The sequence below is a fragment of the Lissotriton helveticus genome, chromosome 4_1 (genome assembly GCF_964261635.1).
Source record: "Lissotriton helveticus chromosome 4_1, aLisHel1.1, whole genome shotgun sequence".
NCBI classification, from domain to species: Eukaryota; Metazoa; Chordata; class Amphibia; order Caudata; family Salamandridae; genus Lissotriton; species Lissotriton helveticus.
The window spans coordinates 59,233,004-59,246,988 of NC_136063.1; the positions used below are offsets into that span (position 1 = coordinate 59,233,004).

Genomic DNA, 13,985 nt, shown 5'->3' on the forward strand with positions numbered 1-13,985 from the left:
TACCAGAGGGTAAGCACAGATACCTTTGGTGTGTGACTTACTTGCCCTGACTAGAGTGGTGGGTTCTGTCTGACTAAGGTGCAAACCCTACCCAACCAGAAACCCCATTTCTAACTCAGACGTAGACATTCATCATGCACAAGTATTGTTTCTTTACTAACTCTGAAAACAGCCAATGAGTAAAGTGGACTTAGCGAAGCCCAACGTGCATGCTGTGATTGATAAAAGCAAAATGTGAATGACAGTTGAATCTCGTCTTTACGCTCTTGAAATGTTTTTAAAGAAACTAATGCAACTGGTAACTGATGTAATTTTGTGGAAACCTTTGTAAAGCGCTCTGATACCTCCGGGTCTAGCCAGCGCTATATAAAACTCAAAAAATAAAATAATAAATAAGACCAATTTATTAACAGTACTGACTGAAAGGCCTGTATATTTGTATATAATTATGCATTTTTATTAAAGAAATCAAACGTTTTTTGGTTTAAATCATATGTTTAAAAAATTACTTCCATTCTGGATTCCTCAATAACTCTAGTATAAAAATGCTAAGCTGTAAACATGTCTTAAGTATAATGCACACTAAATAATTAAGACAGTTCATAACAGGATCTGATAAAGCCAATATGTGTGACCTTTACAAAGTACATTCATACAAACACAGCTTACATGCGCACACAGACACAAGGGACACATACTGGGTAATATGCAGACGGAAAATATATCTACAACCACCAAGGCAGTTAGAGCAGCCAATAAAAACACAAAATCATACAGACACTTACAAAATACAGTTAAATGTCACCCTACCATACATTTGAATACCCTTCTACAAAAACAGCCAAAATATTAAGAAATGGATTCTCATGGGGGTAAACATGCATAACCTATACATACTCTAGATTAAGTTTTTAAAGGTACATACATCTGGAGTTACTATCTACAGAATTTGGTGATCCCAAGATGTAGTTTCAAACTCCAAATCCTTGAATGACCATAGACATAAGGAACAGTTTTCTGTTGCCCATGACTGGAGAGAGACGTCAATGATGCTATTCCCTGTCTAGTCTGTTTTGATGTCACTATATTGATTTTCCTCTGCCTCATTCACAGACTTGTGTGCACTTTCGTCATACATCTACTTCAATACCAACATCGGTTCTCACATTTCTCCTGTTGCAGGTGGTTGTAACTGATCTTCATACATTTAGTTCCATTCCTCAATGTGCAAACAGGTGTTGATTATCTTTATAAGTTTAGTTCAATAACAACATCATTGGTCTTTACTCCCTCGATTTGCAGATGTGTATAGACTACCTGATTATATCTTGTTCATTACCAACATCATTGGTCTCTCTGTGCTCGATTGTCAGGTGTAGACTATTGTCATACATTTACTTTATTGTGTCTCTCCTTCCTTCATTCACACATGTGTAGATTATCTGTTATCTGATTATCTTCATATGTCTAGTTCGGTAGCCAAATCATTGGTTTTAATCTTTCATTCTCAGACTCATGTAGGCTATCAAAAAACAAGTGGAGGTAAGATGTAAACTCGAAGAAAAGGCCTGTCCTCCTACTGATTAAGTTCTAACAAACAAAAGAAGGCCTGTCAGCTATGTCATAGATTATATCTCCACAAGATGATGGTAAAAACCCCTTCTGCTGAAGAACAGGGCGTGCTGTGACCTAGGAAGTTTGCGGGAGCACTAAATAGTATAATAAGATGATGGAAGTGAATAGGAGCAGGAGGGGTCAATTTGAGCACTACCTTAGTGGAGATAATTTCCTTCGTCCTGATGAAAAGCCTTGTGGATAGGCTTAAACCATCTAGACCTATAGGAAGGCAGGTGCATTATCACCTAGCTATCCCAATTTCTCCCAAGCTTTTTAACCATACGGTCTAGCTGATAGCTTAAAAGATTCACCAACCTATGAGGCAGGTATTTTGAACCTTCTACACAAGACCCCTCCCACTCCTAGTCACGTTCATCATTTTATTATACTATGCAGAGCTCCTGTGTGCTTCGTAGGTCGTGGGTCGGCAGTGGAAAGGCAAGAACCCGATGATGAAGCATGCTACCATGGGCAACCCTGGTGGGTGGGGGTTATCTAAAAAAAACAATAGGGTTTTCCCAATCATCCTGTGGATAGTTCATCTACGCCAGAATCCACAGGCCCCTTTTTCTGTTTATTAGAACTTAATCATGTAGGATCTTCATAGATCTATTTCTGCATCTACGTCATTGGTCTCATCTTCCTCGATGCACAGCATTGAGTTCATCATCGGTTCTCATGTTTCTTCCTGCGCAGTCAGGTGTAGACTTCAAGAGAGTTCAATAACCATTTCACTGATTCTCAACGCCCTCAATTCCCAGGCAGGTGTAGATTATCTTTCAACCTACCTTGTGTGAGAAACACTGAGCCTTTGTGAAAGAGGAGTTTTGCCAAACGCCCTGTCCACCAGCTCAATTTCGAGTCGGGCAGACTACCAGGTTCATGCTAACAGTTTTTTCCTATCCAATGCTGCCTTGTAAAGTCTGGTGCTGAGGGACAGGGATAAAAAATAATGAACCACAGAAGAAATGTCCCATGGTGTGTGGTCCATTAGCCCCCCCCCCAAAAAAAAAACTCCTGCTTTGGGAGTCTATTTTTAAAAGTTTAAAAATTAAAAGTATTTCAAAAGTTTGTTTGCAGCCTGTCATGTTTGACTGGGCTGTCCGTCAAACCTTTGAAACATGGACAGGAACCACTCTGATGGTGGCCCTTGCCAATTTACAGTGAGGTCAGTGGGGCTGATGGACATCTCTGGTGAGGTAAAGTCAAATAGGTGGGCGTAATGTGCTCCTCCACTATCTGCCTTTACTCTTTCCTTCCAAAAATAAATGTGTCCCTACGCGCGTTAATACTTATAATCTAATCCTAAACCTTGTAGAAAAGAAATGACCATAAAGGAGATTCCCATACACATCATCCTGGGAAGAAGACAAACATTGGAATCAAGCTGCAAAACAAAACCCATCAGTTTGCATAATGATAACTGTAGATGTCAGTAGCAGGTCCATGTCCGGCTTTGGGTGTGGTTAGTCCTCCTCACATCAACCAGAGACTCAGCATCACCAGCAGGAGGCCTCCTACCAAAGCGGAAAAGGAGATATCTGGAAGCAAAAAAGATAATGCTTGTGTGATGTGTATTAACACAAGAAAACAGATGTTTGCCAGAACACGCCTGCCACATCTCCGTAACATTCCCTTTGATGTCTATAGCTCCAACCCTTTTTCCACCTCACCTGTGTACGGATTTCCTTTAAATTAAACAGGGCCCAGCATCCCTTGTAGAGAAAGCTTCAGAGTACAGAATGAGCTGAGGAAACCATTGAGCTCAACCCACGCCTGGAAAATGCCCAGCTGTCTATACCAACACTTGGTGAAAACCAGGCACTCCCCCTGGTGCATAAATTTGATTGATGGCGACTAGCGCCTCATGGATTAGCAAGAAGAAAGCCTTCACTCAAGGACCAAAAGCACACACAGACTAAAATATGCTTTTTATTTTTATAGTAAAGCAGGATCAAAAAACATATTCACTAAGCCTATATCATCAGAATCAGGTGAACGAGCGAGGAGATTAATCTTCCAAATTTCTGATTTTATATGGATTAACTGTAACCCCAGGAGAATGATAACAGAGAAAGGGAGCCAACCACAATGGTTACTTGTGTGTGATCCATAGTTTGTATCCATGAATACAGAAAGAAACAAAAATAAGGACAACATTATTTTTCCTTTCTTTACCTCTGGTCAAAACTGTAAATCCTCACTGTAGTAGACCTTCCTGTAGTCACAGTAATCTAATAATACAATAAAAATACTGTGGCACTGGGCTATAATCATCCTGCACGACTAGCTCCTGGGAGAGATGTTGCCTGTAGTGCAGCATTTGTCTTGCTACAGCAGTGCTAAAGTTATACTCAAGCAACAATGCAATAGTGATGCTGCACACACAGTGACACTGCCTGAACAGTGATGCTGCACCAGTAGTGCTATGGAAAGATTTTTAAACAGTGCTACAGTGCATCCGCACTGTCACAGCAATGGTAACTGGCATTGCCTCGCAGGCTCTTCATGGGAGAGGGATCTGTCATATTCAACTATAGAGTCTCATAGTAAATGTGACAAAAAGTTCTCTCATGACTCATCTTCAGAGTGCAAAAAGGGTCTTTCAGAAAAGAACCAACTGTATTTGAGCCTCCAACACCACTTCCAGAGCTCAAAATGACACTCAAAGACCCTTCTTCAGAAAGATACTTGATGAGCTCTCTGCTGATGAAAAATAGTTTTTCAGCACAGTTGACAAAGAAAGGCTAAACTTCTCAAACATAGACGTTGACTACCTTCTTGACTGCTCCCAGTATCGAGAACATCTCTCTCGTCATCGAGTCAGACCCCGATCTTGTCCACCATTCCATTGTCATTGTCAAGAAAGCCGGTAGACTCTTCGCCGTGGACAAATTACAGTCCATGTCATCTACAAAAAATTAGTCGAAGAATTGCCATTGACGGAGGAGCCATGATTGGCAAGCATATTATCATCAATGAATACGCCATTTTTGTTGGAAAAGCCATCGTCGATGAAGACACGATCGTCAACTAAGATAGCATCATCAACAAAGACACAACATCAACGAAGATGTCTGTATCACCAGAGGCAATGACGTTGTTGTGGAGTTCACTTCTATCACCAATGACACAACCATCAGCAGAAGCCCATCCGTAGACAAAGGCTCAGTTGCCACCAAAATCACTGTCAACGGCCAAATCACTGACAACGAAAAATAATGCACCTACTGAAAAACAAGACAAACAATACAAAACTATTGTGACTGCCCCAGAACATACTTCCCCCAGGAAAATCACGCCTCTTCTGCCCACTCATCTCCTAGAAGCAGAAGATCCCAAAAGGGAAGGTACTTTTGGAGATGCCTATAGTCCGTCTTACTTGCACATTAAGGGTCAACCTAATGATGATGATTAGGATGAGCAGGAATACTATGGCCGGACTTATTATGCCCAGCCTGTAATCAGCAATATCAACAAGAGGTGGTGATGATGCCATCTGCCTTACTCTCGGCTCTCCAATTCTTGTTAGAGGATTACTGCTGATGCTTACCACCTTCATTGCCTGCGGCCAAACTTCCATCTCCACCAGTTGGATCTCCAGTGCAGACAACTACTCCAACGATGCTTTCAGTGCTGAATACTCACAGTTAATTCCACTTCAGACGAAGAGAGAGGGGAAGGGGAGCTTCGTGACACTGCCACAGAATGGAACAAATATATGATGTCTCCTCCTGCATAATCAACACTGCCTCCGGTAGATTTCCCTCCAGAGCGTATAGGAGGATTCCATAATCTGTTGGGACGTGCAGCAAACAAAAAGATTCCCTTTACCAATGCCTTCTATACAGTCTGACTGTTTTCTTTATGATTTTAAGGAACCGTCCCATAAATCTGTCAGTGCCATACCCATAATAGACTACATCTGCGAAGAAGGCATTAAGATCATGAAGACCTCAATTTCTATACCAGCTGTACCTCCATGCCTTGAAAAGAAATTCAAAACTACAGATAATGCACCAGTGTGTCTCACAGGGCTCCCTAAGCCAGACTCAGTGGTCATGCAAGTAGCTCAACGCTGCTCAAAAAATCCTCGGCACCACTGCTCCTCCGAAAAAGGATGGCAGGCACCTAGATTCCATTGGCAAGCCATTTTGTGCCATGTTGGAGCTAACAGTGAGGGTATGACTGCCATATATAGTCAGACATTGCCTCTTACATCAACCAGCTTCCTGAGGATGCTAAAGAGAAGGATAAAAAGATCTTAATTGAAGGAGAAATAGCATCTAGTGAGATTATAGATTCAGACATAGATGTTGCCATCACAGGGTACAGACACTTGACAGGGGCGGCGGGTTCGTAGGCGACAAGTGTGGCTCAAAGCCAACTCATTCCGTCAGGTAGTTCAAAAAAAGATCTTGTACCTACCTTATGCTGAGAGGCCTTCTTTGGAAATCATGTAGAGGAGGCCTTCAAAACAATCAGGGCAGACTCCGATACTGCCAAGACATTGGGGACGTTGCAATTCTGGAAACTCCTTTTTGCAAATCCAGAGGAAAGGGACAACCTTTCTACAGAGGGGGTATCAACAGTACTGTTACACTTCCTATTCGTCGAATACGTAGTCTTGCCGTCCCTAGTTCCAGCAAAGTCAACTGCCTCAATCATCTTATGTCAGATCGAGCAAAACGCCGCATGCTAGCAAGGATACTGTAGAAAAGTAGGAACTGCTTTCATGCTTATCCCCACTTTTTTCTGGTGTTTTACTGCTTTTTGACGAGTCTGACTTGGAGCCTCCTAATCATGACCCCAGTCAGTGTGCTTTGTCCCTACATGTGACTATGGTAAGTACTTTGGTACCTTCCTAATTGGCTACTGGTGTACCCTTCTAAGTCCCTAGTATATGGTACTAAGGTACCCAGGAGATAGGTACACCAGAGGTCCCCCATGGGCTGCGGCATGTATTATGCCACCTAGGAGAGACCACTCAAATTGTGACGATATGCCTGCCATTGCAGCCTGTGTAACCTGGTACTAGCACCTCCTGAAACAGATATAAGTGTCCTAAAGTCTGAGGTCACTGCACCAAAAACCTATAGGTCACTCCTAAGGCATGCCATTCAATCCTGAAGGCAGGGTGCTTGGTTAGAAGTGTGAGGGTGTCCTGCATGAGCAGGACACCCCCTACACACCCCCGGAGTCGATTTTCCAAGGCAGCTATTTAATACATATGTTGCCAGATGTACGAACACATTTTCCCATAGACACAGAAAGGGTGAAATTGCTTGATACATCTGGCCAATAGTGGGCATCAAGTAAATTACAATTCGGTGCAATTGGTTTCAGTGCAGCCAATATATTGGCTACACCGAAACCAGTCATGTTTGGTATCAAACATGTTAGAATCCTGCCCCAACACCACTTTTAGTATTGAATGCAGGATCCCATGTGCCGGGGGCCTCCCCTAGTGAGCCCCCTTGCATTGCTGGTACTAGCCTTTTAGGGTCTAACACCAAGCTAGAGCTGCTACTAACCACAGACACATTTCTGCCCTCCTGCTGCTAAGCTGAAGCGAGCAGGGGAAGGTAGAACAATAGATTTCCTGCCACCGGGAAGTGTGATCACCTCCCAGACATGACTTATTGTATTGGGCTGGGGTGGGGTCCCTTGCCAGCACCAACTGACTGCTTTGAAGGGCACATTTGGTGCCTTGCTTGCATATTCCAGTTGGAACTTGTTCAGGGAGCCGTTTGCCTGGCTCTGGTGTGAAACTGGACAAAGGGCATGGGAGTATCCTCCCTTCTGTCCAGACCATCCCCTGGGAGGGATCCCTGAATTGACCCAACCCTTTTCCTTGGGGACTTAAAGGCTTACCTGTGGGTGGCTCTTCAGATTTTTCATGGGACAAGATTCAGACCCAAAACCACTTTTACTTCTACCATCTGGGCACTTTGGAACTTTTTGAACTTCACCTGGGAACCAAGACTGCATCAAGAAAGACTCCTGCTGCTCCTGGTCTTGCTGCCCTGCCAGTCTTCTGCATCATCTGTGCATGTGCTTCATCCAGGTTCTTCTCCAGGCCTGTGGGTATGAAAGACACCCGAAGGAATGTCCCTTTCGAGAGACGGAGTCACTCCCCTGCATCTCCTGGCACTGCAACCCAGCTGACTGGTCTGCTGCTCCTGACGGCCCATGGAATTTGAAAGGCCCAGCAACACAAGTGGTGGTTCTGTAACCTCCTCCAGGCCTGCACTGTCTTCTCAGCAAAAATTAGGCCAGTGTCCCTCGTCAGAACTGCTGGAACAGCACCCCTTGTGCACCGTGTCAACTTGCCGTTGCCAAGGCTTGTTGACTTTGTCCTCCGGATATCTTCAGGCTCCAGCATCTCTTGCTGTCAAGATCTTTGTCCTCACCACATCATCTGAACCGTGGTCCTGCATCCTTGGTGAGCTGCTCGAGGTCCTCTTGAGACTCCTGTGCCTTTGGGTCCTCTGGAGGGTCTTCTTAGGCTTTAGTGAGCTTCCAGCTGGCTCAGGGTCTGCACTGACTCTCCAGCACTTGGTGAGTCCCTTGAACATGGCTAGTCCCAACGCTGCACCTTGTTTGTCTGCCATGTCTGTTGCTGCTGCCAAGACTTGTTGGTGCTCCTGCCAGACACCGACCCCTTGGTTCTTGACTTCCAACGTGGGACAGCTTGTGAACGTCTCCAGGTGTTCCACAGCATTGCCTGGCCATCACAGCTGCACTGTCAACTCTCCTGCATATTGCATCATCAGTGGTCATTGGTCTTCCATGCCTCCTGGTCACTCCTGAGTGGTATAGATTATGTCCCATCTGCTTGCAAGTAGTCCTCTTCAAGAATCTATCTTTGGATTCCACTGGCCAATCTCACTTTCTTCGCCAGCGACAACTTTTCTGAAGTCCTCCATTGTGGTATGTGGCAGTTTCCGACATCACTTTGCACCTATGCACCCGGCTTCTGAGGTGTAGGTATCTTGGTTCCTGGGCTATCCACAAGTGGGTTGAATCTCCAAACTTCTGTCTTCCACTGGGTTTCTTCAGGGTCCTTCTTCTTGAAACTTCAACCGCAACGTTCCCCTTGACTCGCATTGAGTACGCGGCTGTGTTTCCACTTTGCACACAAACTCCGTGAGGTTCCTGGTTACTTACCTCAAGTGGTTCTTTGTGTATCCAGCTCTTCTGTGTCTTCTGGTCTAGTCTCAACTTCGGTCGCCGTTCCCACTCTACTTCTTTAGTATATGGTTTGGTCTCCCCCTGTATAGTTGTGGCCATCATGGCTCATGGGTGGCGAGGCGGTTCGTGAGTGGGGGTAGCATGGTGGATGTGGGGGGGTCAAGCACATTTTTTTCTTTTAAATTGAAAAAATAAACATACTTTTGCGCCGGGTCCAGCGTATCTGCTCCTGTTCTCCTCGTGGAACTCGAGGAACAGGAAGCAGGCTCCACTGACCAATCACATTGTTGTGATTGGTAAGCACCCATGCTCCTCCGATTAATCACAACACTGCAGTGCAGAGTTGTGATTGGTTTTGAGCCTCCTGGTTCGATGCTCAATCAGGGAATGGGGGCCTGGGCTTTTTCTACAAGCAGGCTCGAATGTAGCCTGCATGGAGAACAGGACAAGTGCGCATGACTCCTTTGGGTGGCCTGAGAGGGCTGACCAAACAGTCAATGCAAACCACTCTTCCACTGCTCTGCTCCAAGAGCAGAACAGCCTGTCCCCAGCCTCATCTACTACTACATCTACCTGAAAAAGCAATAGTTTTGGATGGTCTTATTTCAGTAAGTTCTAAAGCACCTCAACCAGCAAGACTTTATGACCACCCTAGACCTCCAAGATGCCTATTTCCACATACCTATTTATGCAAAGCACAGGAAATATCTAAGGTTTATGGTTGTTGGATGCCACTACCAGTTCAGGGTGCTCCCTTTTGGTGTCAAGTCCACACCCAGGATTTTTACAAAGTGCCTTGCACAGGTTGCAGCATTTCTCAGCTAACACCAGCATCAATTCTTTCCACAGCTGGACGAGTGGCTAATCAAGGCACGGTCCAAGGCAGCAGTGCTAGCATCCACAAATGCATGCACAGTTCAGTTTCGGTGACTGGGTCTTTCTCTTAACCTACAAAAATCCAAACAAAACCCATCGCTAACGATTGTCTTTCTAGGAGCCAAGTTAGACACTATATTTTCAAAGGTGTATTCCACAGAAGAACGACAATAACGGCTTGAAATGCTAACAAATCCCATCCAAAGAAAAAAGTCTCTTTCGGTCCGACTGTGCATGTCATTCTTGGGAATGATGTCATCATGCATACCCCTCATCCCATTCCGTCACCTCAAAATATGACCGGTTCAGGAGGAACTGGGAAAGCTGTGGATACAGTCTGACGGTTCCTTCAATGCCATTATCAAAGTTACTCCACAAATAATCAAAGCCTTAGAGTGGTGGCAGACAAGAAGCATCTGTCAATTGACCTATCCCTACAGCAGATAGCAGCCCCTTTGGTGATCACTACAGATAAATCCCTGGAAGGTGTAACCAAACTCAAAGTCAATCAGACATAAATGTACTGGAATTGAGGGCAGTACATCTGGCCCTGCAGGCTTTTCTTCCAAGAATACATCATTCAACAGTGCTTGTCCATACGGACAATACGACACCCATGCATTACAACAACAAGCAGGGCAGCACAAGTTCTCACCCACTTTCCAGAGAAGTGTAAAAGATCTGCCTCCTTGAAGAGCATGTTCTGGGACAAAACACTATGGCAGATACACTCAACAGATTAACATCTTCCTGCCATGAGTGGGAAGTGCACCAGCAGACTTTAGACAGGATCTTCTTTCTCTGGAGTAGATCAGACTTGGATCTGTTCCCAAATCTCCAGATCTGCAAATGCTGGTTCTATGTGAGTTGGCATCACTAGTGAGGTTCATGGGGAAGTGCCTTTTCAGTTGCATGGTCCAGCATCTTTGCCTCCGCTATTCCGCCAAATCCTCTCCTTCCAAGAGTCATCAGGAAGATGAAGGCAGAACCCTGCGAACAGATTTTCATTGCTCCAGCCTGGCCATGTCAACACTGGTACACACAATTACTTCTCCTGTGCCAGAATCAACACATCTTATAATTCTCCCCAATCATCTGACAATGAACCAAGGATAATTTCCACACCCGGATCCGAGGCACCTCCACTTTAAGGCATGGCTCCTGAGTTCCATGAGTTTCGACATTTGAACATGCCAAGGGAGTGTAGAAAAATCCTAGCCACAGTCCGGCTGACAGTACAAACAACACACTGCCTCAAGTAGAATATGTTTTGCCTCTGCTGCCAACAAGCTGTTATACCATATTTTTTACATTTGGCACAGGCAGTTTTAGCGTATATTCCAGAAAAGTTCATTGGGCAGCTATTTCCCATTTTAGCAGATATCTTTCATCTCCACCATTATGGTTTTCTAGAATAATCAAAGAGTTCCTGAAAGGAAACTTCTGTACTTCTCCTTCAGTAATGCCTCCACCTCCTTTGTGGCTGTTGAACATTGTTCTCTTACAGTTAATGAAATATCACTTTGAAACAATACACAAAGTGGACATCAAATTCCCGTCATGGAACCTGGCTCTGTTCCTCGCTTTAACTTCAGTTGGAAGAGTTAGTGAGATTCAGGCTTTCGTTATACAGGAACAGTTTGTGCAGTTCTGGACTGATGGTGTTCTTCTCCGCACAAATACAAAATTCATACCCAAAGTCTCTTCTGACTTTCATCTTAATGACCCTGTAGCACTTAAAACTTTCTTCCCAAATTCTGCGACAACAGTAAAAAAAGGTTTTTCACTCAATTGATTCACTCGCTGAATGTCAGGCGATGCCTAAAGTTTTATCTGCAAAAAATGCAAGCTGTTGGCAAGACTTCTCAACTTTTTGTAACTTACAGCACTCCAAGAAAATGTTTCCCGCTCTCCAAGCAGAGCATTTCTAAATGGATTTCAAATGCCATACAATTTGATAACAGAAAGCAGGCAGATCATTGTCTTCACAAGTCCAAACTCAATCCACAAGATCTATACCTTCTTCTGCAGCTATATTTGGGGGAGTGTTGCTTCCTGAAATTTGCCTTACAGCAATATGGAAGAACAGACACATATTTACTCATATTTACTCAACATTCCTGCTTGGATTCAGTAAATTTCAAGGATATACCGGAAGGCCAAGCAGTGCTCCATCATATTTTCAAATAAGATGAACCATGCCTGTCTACCCTCCTTCCATTATTTCAGTATGCACATATCCATAATTATCAATTGTTTACTATTTTAATGCACAGATGGATATATGTATCATTAATGTCCTTATGATTAATATTGTTTTTTAATTACAGATTGCTGGATGTTATGATTCAGTTATATCTATATCCGTGTATGAGCGCATTGATTCTTTTGAGAAGTCTATGCTAATGTATATGTACTTCTGCTTGCTATCCTGATTCGAACATGTGAATATGTGAAAGTTTCAATACTGGAGTAAGAAATGAGTTACTTACCTATAACTGTCTTTAAAGGGTGGCGAGTGTGTTTACAAAAAAATCTTCTTTTCATCAGGCTGAATCCTTACTCATGTAAATTGAGTCAAAAAGTCCATTTTTTTATAGAAAGGAGATCTTTATTGATTCAGGTAAAAGCATGAACAGCCGACACGTGTTTCGCCCCCTTTGGCGATTCGCGCCAGGGCTTTTTCAAGGCTATTTAAATCTGAGTCTGCTCATTGCAGTTCTTCCTCATTATTACGCTGGTTTAAAAAAAATCCGATTTTTCAACAGTATAGATTTGTGAAGGGAAATCCCTAAGTTCCGAAGTTAGGAGCCTGCAGGTCGTTCCTTCCGCTTTCGCGTGTGCCTTACCTGTAACTGTAGATGTTCAATTTTGGAAGCTTTGTTAGATTCACATTTGACTGTCCCTCCTCCCCTGGGGAAGGTCACCTTTCCTATCTCAGTATATTTATGTTAGCACTAGTTCTCGAAAGTCTGAGGTACTGGGCTTCTCACAGGAGTGTTGTAGAGGGTGAATAATGCTGATTGGTTGAGACATAACTTTGGTCTCTTTTTTAATAATGACTGTGATAGGTTTCTAAACTAAGAGGTATAGGTCTTTGCTAGTCTATACCTATTATGGTACTACCATGTTAAAGGTACCTGGGACTCCCATCATGACGACAGGGAAGGATTCGGACAAGTGAGAGCCTCCTACTACTGCAAACTGCCGGCTAAAACACCTCGGTACCCGAGCCACCCAGCCCAGGTTCATAGAATTCAACTGTGTCCCTGTGCTCCAGAGCCCTGCAAGAGCCGAACCCCCCTTTGGGTTTTGCTAGACTTGTCTCCAAGTTCCCACTTGCAGCCTTTCTTTTGCAGGTATCTTTGCCATTCACTCTACAGTATAGTGCTAAATGATACCAACACAACCAGACCTGTGCTCCCAGACTCTTCAGGGCGGGTAAACCTGAACTGCTGATGGTTTCTTGAACCTTGGTCCCTAAGCACCTAAAGTGCCTAAAGGTATCCCTCAAAACTTTTCATAAGTGTATTTATGCAGTGAATGATTATCCCATACCATAACATTACCGTGTTTGAGGCTCATACCTCAGAACTATCCCCGAAAGTACTTACCTGATATTGATGATCTTGGTGTCTAAATTTATATACAAATCTGTGTTATTTTCTAAATTGGTCTCTAATTTTCTTCTTGAGTATGTTTCTCATTTTTTGACTCTATACAACAAATGCTTAGCTCTACCCTCTGATAAGCCCGAGCTGCTCGACCACACTTCAAAAAATAGAGAACTTGGGGTTATTACCTTAAGCCCTGTAAACTAATAAGGGTGTTCTGGACTTTTTCCATAGTTTGTCCTTACAATGGCACTACCACATAAAAAATGGCTTCCTACTCCCTCTGTGTCGCAAAGTGCTGGGCAAGGGATCCTACATGTTCAAGGAGGCATCCCCTGCCTGTCTAGGTTCAGAAGCTCTGTCAAACCTTGAGTCAGAGCTCCAGCTGGCTAAAGGGTGTAAGCATCCAGACTTGAGCTCCATTCTTTAGACCACTATGTCCCAAAGTCCCCAGGATAAGATCTTGCAAGTCTGTGGATGTCTCCCCTATGTGTCCAGGTAAAGAAGCTCTGACCGGGCCCTGTTCAGAGCTCCTGCTGGCCCACTGGCTATGGGTTCCTTATCCCGGCCCTCTGTGTCACTTAGGGCCAGATGCAGGTAAATATCATTTACCGATTCTAAAATACAGAATTTTACCGATTCGGTATTTTAGAATCGGTAAATAATATGTAGCTAATGATTTGG

The 13,985-nt window shown here is 43.8% G+C and overlaps 1 protein-coding gene across 1 annotated transcript in view; it reads right to left on the reverse strand.

Moving 5' to 3' along the window:
- Nucleotides 1-433: 433 nt before the first annotated feature.
- Nucleotides 434-13,985, reverse strand: part of LOC144827858 (uromodulin-like) — a 167,684-nt gene continuing 154,132 nt past the window's right edge. Inside the window, exon 8 of the mRNA XM_078686023.1 lies at nucleotides 434-3,158. The gene's annotated coding sequence lies outside the window, so the exon portion shown is untranslated. The remainder of the gene's footprint in view (nucleotides 3,159-13,985) is intronic.